A 6,158-nucleotide genomic window follows, 5' to 3' on the forward strand; every position below is an offset into this window, starting at 1 on the left:
AAGCCCTCTTTAAATAGAGGACAATTAATGTTACAGATGATTGTGTGTGTTGGTTTTTAGTTGACCTTTTTTACTCCCTTTTGACCCTTATTCTGATGCTGGTCTCTGCTCTACCAATATTCTCAGTCTCCCCTGCCAGTTTTTTTTTTTTCTACTGCTGAAGCTCTCCCTCCTCTCCTCCCAAGTGTAATACAACCTCTTAATTTCCACAAAGCCACTGTGCTGTCTGCATCCAAGCTTCTCATGTCAGAATCTGTAACACCTATGTAAAAAATAGTTTACAATAAATAGTTCTGCTAACAGACAGGTGTCATTGTTCCCCAGGAGAAGCCAGTTAAAGCATGAAGATAACTTAACGTGAAGATGTAGCAAGTCCCATTTGCACTAATATAATCCATGCAGTGCTTTTGTTATACTTCTGAAACAGTCCCATGACTGAAATCAAATCTTTGCAGTTAGAATTTACAACTATGTACTTGAGACTGCCACATAAATTTAATCCTCATAAATTCTGATCTAAAGTACTGCTAAGAGGGGAATCTGTAGAAAGAAACCTAAAAATATACAGTCATTCTGGATGGACATTTGGCCTACCCATTTCTCTGCCCTGCCTGCCTCCTTCCCTCCTCCTCTGGCTCCCAGCCCCTAGGAGCAGTGAAGTTGCATCCAGAGAATGCTGCTGTAGTAAGTACTGATTGCCCTGTCCTCAAAGGAGCAGAGTCATCTGTGTGCAGTGCTCCTACCACATTCACATCAAGGGAGCTCAGTGCCTTCCCATCAACCAGGTTGCCATTCCAAAGGTTTAAGTAATGATTGCACTCATATGAAATCCTAAGGAAGAACATCACACCAAATTTGCAGTAAGTTGGCAGGAGTAATAATAACATATTGTAGCTTGTACTCTTTCAATATTTAGCAGGCATACAACATGTGTGCAATATAGTACAAAATCCGCCAGCCTAGCACAAATAACAGAAGAGTGAAAAAAAGGTAAAATTTTGCAAGGGCTACTTTGTCCTGAACTCAAATACTCCATTGTGGGTTTGACCTAAATTGTGGAGCAAATGGAGAGAATTCTGGACATTCTCCAGCAGCTTCAACTAAATTAAATATGAACATGAATAATGCCCTGGGGCCCTGCATTCTCTGGGATGCCACAGGCATGGGACTCGCAGAGAATCCACCCTTGCTGCAGAACTGTGTTCCAGGTTTTAATTAACTGAGTTTCCTCTGTTAAGCTTTTCCTGTGAAAGCCTCCCACAGTAAAAACACTTCTTAAAATGTTATGCTGCAGCAGATGAAAATAAATCTAGCTGTTGAATTTTCAAAAACTTTCTTCGAAAGAACATAATTTCAAGGACTACAATCACTCATTCCAGATACATGGTTCATGAACTCAAAACCATCATATCCAAGTACTGCATGTTCTCATCTTTCCTAACTGCCATATGCTACTAAGTCATTTCATTTTATATGTACCCTCATGGCTCCAGGCTTCATGGGCAGATGGCTCTTTGCCACCTAATCAAATTCACACATCAAGGGCATCCCAAGTGAGGTCCTTTGTAGAACTGTATCCTCCTTTAGTTCCTCTTCTTTCCTTGAACATCTGCACTTCAGTACAAACTTGTACTACCAAAAGGTTCATAATTTTCAGATATAAGACACTCATTCTTCAATTAAGCACAACATAGTACAAGCAGTTCTATCCCATTCACTCTAAAAATACAACTTGGTGCCTTAGAACTTCACAGCATACCCACACAGTCCTTAATATCCCTTTTGGTTCTATTTTGGGTCTCTCCTTCTTCCACAGCCACGTCTGTTCATTGGGCAGAACGTGTCTACATCCTCTGCTGCCACATACGCAGTTAACAATAATGCATCTTTTCTCCTGCAACCAAGTGAGTTTTTGCTGTACCGCACCAAGCTTGATGCAGTATCGAAATTTGCATGACTTCTAATTTTCTTTAACTGCATACTGATAAAACTGAATTTTCATGGATCAGCTCATCTTAACATAGGCTTCTGGCTGTTGCCTTTGATGGACTCACAATCTCAGAGTTGCCTTTGATTCTCTAGAGCATCTTCTCGTATTGGTTCTCGTATTAGTAACTGTGGTATTTCTTCAAGCCACTGTGACCTACATTGCCTCACTGGATTGGTTAGATTTTTCACACATGCTTTTATCACATTTTACTGCCACAGTTTCTGTAACTCTTCACTTGCTGTGTTACCTATCACATCCATTAAATACTTGTATAAGCACACATCTCATCTGTCTGAATGCACAGCAGGGTCAGAGTTAGCCTGGCACTGACGAAACAGTATTTCACCAACCCGTACAGTTCTTCAACTTAAAAAATATTGCTTTCTTTTACATACAGAATCTCCTTAGCCTATCCCTTCTAGGATACTTTTTACAGACACCAGGATAGATACAATAAACGAGGTCATCTACGTTGAGAGTGACTTCACTTTACACCTTTTTCTCTAAAGAAGGAACAGTGTAGTAATTTTTAATATTGCCATCAACAGCTACAGAAAAAACTCACCCTGTTAAGATCCGTAAGATAAACAAAGCTGTTTAGTATGAACATTTTAAGGACACCTAAAAACAGTTTTGTAATCTATACTAAAAAGAAGCAATCAGCTATCCAACACCACTTATTTTAAGATAACACATATAGAATAGTGTTATTTGAAATATTTTATAGCAGAGCAACAGTGCAATTATGATGCTATATATTATCATACTGACACTGCAGATGCCAAATAGAAAAGAAAGTGGAAACGAAGAGGTCTCTATACTAGTGACTTCTAAACGTTCATAGTAGCACTTAATAAATCCCATTTTTAAATATCACGTTTTACATCTAGCTTTTCTAAGCAGTTTGACATTTTGTGCCTCAGAAGACTACAACCAAAACAGCATGCACAGCTCATCTCCCCATGCTACAATAAGTCACCTCTGCAGATTAAAAAAGGGCTATCCCAAAGAACATGGTGACCCAGAAGCCAAAGATAAAGTGTTTACAATTTGTTCCAGATATCACCTATTTAGCTACACATAGTTCTTTATATTTACAGCCCCTTCTATTGCTCTGCTGAGAGTAGTAACCTGAATATGCCAAGAACATAGTGGGAGCCTGCTAAACATGGACTAAATTTACTCCAGTGTCTCATAGCTGCAGTGGTTTAACAAGTGCTGCACAGGCACAGTATGAGTAACACCATTTCTAATCAGTTAAGCTAATCATCCTTATCCCCCTTCCACAGCCCCTTTGTCCCCAAGGACAGATAAAAGTCATCTTCTTTTGAGACACTACTCGGTTAGCCATTTCAATAGACGAGAGGTCCCATGACCCAGAATGCATTATTTTGACAATTTTCAAGCTGTTTTGAAAATACAAAAGACAAAATCTAATAAGTGGATGTTTGCAGAAAGATCCAAATTCTCACATTATTTAAAAAAAATAAAAATCTGTCTGCCATTTAATGTCATTTTCTCTATAATCAGAGACCATTATATATACTCCAAAACTAGCATTTGGCTTGCTAGCCTAAGGTAGGTCCTCAAAGTACTAAAAAAAAAACAAAACCAAACCAACACAGAAAACCCCACCCACAAACCCCTGTGGTTCTTCTAACAATAACAGGAAGGTGTTCTACAAGGTGGTTTTTATTCTTCTCTCTTTTGATAACATGGCTACATAGCCTCATCTGTCTGGCCCAGAGCCATGCAGCCACCAAAGCTGTTTTCTGCTTCCTGAGCTGGTGCTTTAAGATACCAAACTCTTACAAAAGCGCCACTCTTGCTCAAGGTTTGAAAACTAATTGGCCTGATCTAAATTAGGAGCTTAGTTAACACTGCCTAGCTTCTCAGCACTGATCAGACTCAGGTGGAAACCTGAAGCCATGCTGCTCGGAGTAGGTGAGGTTGGGCACGAACAGGAGCAAATCCCTTGGCGTTCAAAGATCAAAAAGGGACTTATCTGACAAGTTTTGGCCTTTTTCCAGAATGAGGCGGCTGCATCAGGGGGTGCTGCAGACAACTATTTTGGATTTAAGCAAGCAGAACAGGTACTCATGCTATCTAACTTAATGGTTATCTAATGCTAGTGTTTGGAATTTCTCACCTAGAGATGCTTCATTATCTTGCCAACAAAGAATAGAAACTTCGGATTATTCAGGAGACCAAACTGCAAAAATCCTACTCCTCCAAAGTCCCTCCAAGTCCTGTGTTAGGCACTAGGTGCTTTCTTCTTTACCCTGACTCTAAGCCAAAACCTCTATGTGCTGCTAATCAACAGAAGTTCAAACAGTTAAGAAAACTGTTAAAGGAAGATGATTTAAGGTATGGAATTCTAGATGCCAATTCTGCACAGACACAGGCTCATTTTTATCTGTTTCTTTTCCAATGTCACCTGCCTCAAGTGACTTTATGCTTGGAACAAAAGAGCATGGAGGAACACCACTGGGTCAGTTGTAATAGTCTGGACCGAGCTACTGCTTCATGCTGACAAAAGCAAATCCTACAGGGAAAGCAGTGCGGCAGAAGCAGCAGAGTAGAAAGATATATCAACATGCTTCAGCTACTGGAACTCTTGAAAAAGTACTGTATTAGGTCAGAACAAAGGTCAGTTTTGTTTTTATTGTTTCTGACAAGACACCAGTAGCAAATATGAAACAGTAAACTGTATAAGAATAAAACATTCCTAGACAGTTAAAATGCCTGTATATTTTACAGTTAGAGGTAGCCAGTAATTTAGGATATTTCTGAGTGGAGACTCTATTTAAACTAACATTTTTAAATATCACGTTCCACATATAAGTCTAATCCTTTTGACCCTATGACCCTGAAAAAAGTCTCATAGCAGTGAGTTCCACTACTACATTACATAGTGTAATGAAATAAAAGTTTGAAACTTGCTGCCTGATCACTTCATTGAAATCTTAATTCTTATAAGCTATCAAACATTCCCAAATCAAACTCATGGACAATGTGAAACCAGTCCTCTGTCACATTTTAGTTTTCTTTCTTTTTTTAAGAACATCACATAAGCATTGAACATCACATTGGAGATGACAACGAACCCTGATTTTAAGTAATGGCATAATATTTTTGTTTGTTTTGCTCTCCATTTCTTTTGGTTTTTTACTGCCATTGAGCCCTATCCTAGCATCTGCAGAGAAGCATGCTGGCAGCAAGATTTTCTTCCTTAGCAGAGTTTAGAACTCCTCAGTCTTCACTATTATGCACATGATATACAGTGATTTGCATTTATTACCCCTAAGTTACACCTGGAACTTTAGACTTGCCTATTCAGTATCAAGAGATCTTTCCAATATTCAGTAAAGGAAGCTTCAGATTCAATATATAGTACTTTCAGCAGAAAGTCACAAAGTAAGTCTTAAAAACATTCTTTGGATTACTGAGTCCAAGACCTTCCTATGTATAAAGTACAATATTTCTTCCCATTCTATGGCTTGAGTAGTTTGCACAGAAAACTCTTTTACTTTATTACCTTATTCTTGTTTCTGAGTTCTTGTGAATGTAGCAACAGAAGACCCCAGAATGACCTTCTGAATGTGACTGCTTTCTATTAGCTTAGGGGGTGTGTGTATGTCTTTGCTTTGCACCTAGTTATATATTTGAATGTAAATTGGTATTAATTAAGAATATGTAATGGTATATTTGGACTTACATATTCTATATTTGGAAGAAAACCAAGTCCTGATGAGCAACAGCAAGAGCTGAAAATAGAAACAGAGGCCAGCTGGTCTCTTCTTCCAAGTGTGAAAGTGTGAATGTGTTTTATATTGTGCCTCCTAAAAATGAAAAGTTTGACTACACAAAGTAGTCACCACCATCACCATGTGTCTTGTGGTTTTGAGAATGATCACTGCTGCAGGGCTTTGTACTGTTCTCCTAATGTGTCTATGAGGCTTCTTAGGAAAACATGACTAGAACCCTACAGAGATTTAAGGATGGAGACCCTATTTAAAGGATCTGAACAGCTTTAGGTACAAAATAGGTGCCAACACACTTTGCTTAGAGACCAGGACAGTTCCAAGTATATATGAAAGCTGATTTTTAAGCATGTAGGAAACTTTGTCCCTTTTGGATTTTGCCAGCAGGTTCAGATGCCTGAAAA

Source organism: Nipponia nippon, unplaced genomic scaffold (assembly GCF_047370975.1).
Source record: "Nipponia nippon isolate SJK-2023a ecotype South Korea unplaced genomic scaffold, ASM4737097v1 scaffold_3, whole genome shotgun sequence".
NCBI classification, from domain to species: Eukaryota; Metazoa; Chordata; class Aves; order Pelecaniformes; family Threskiornithidae; genus Nipponia; species Nipponia nippon.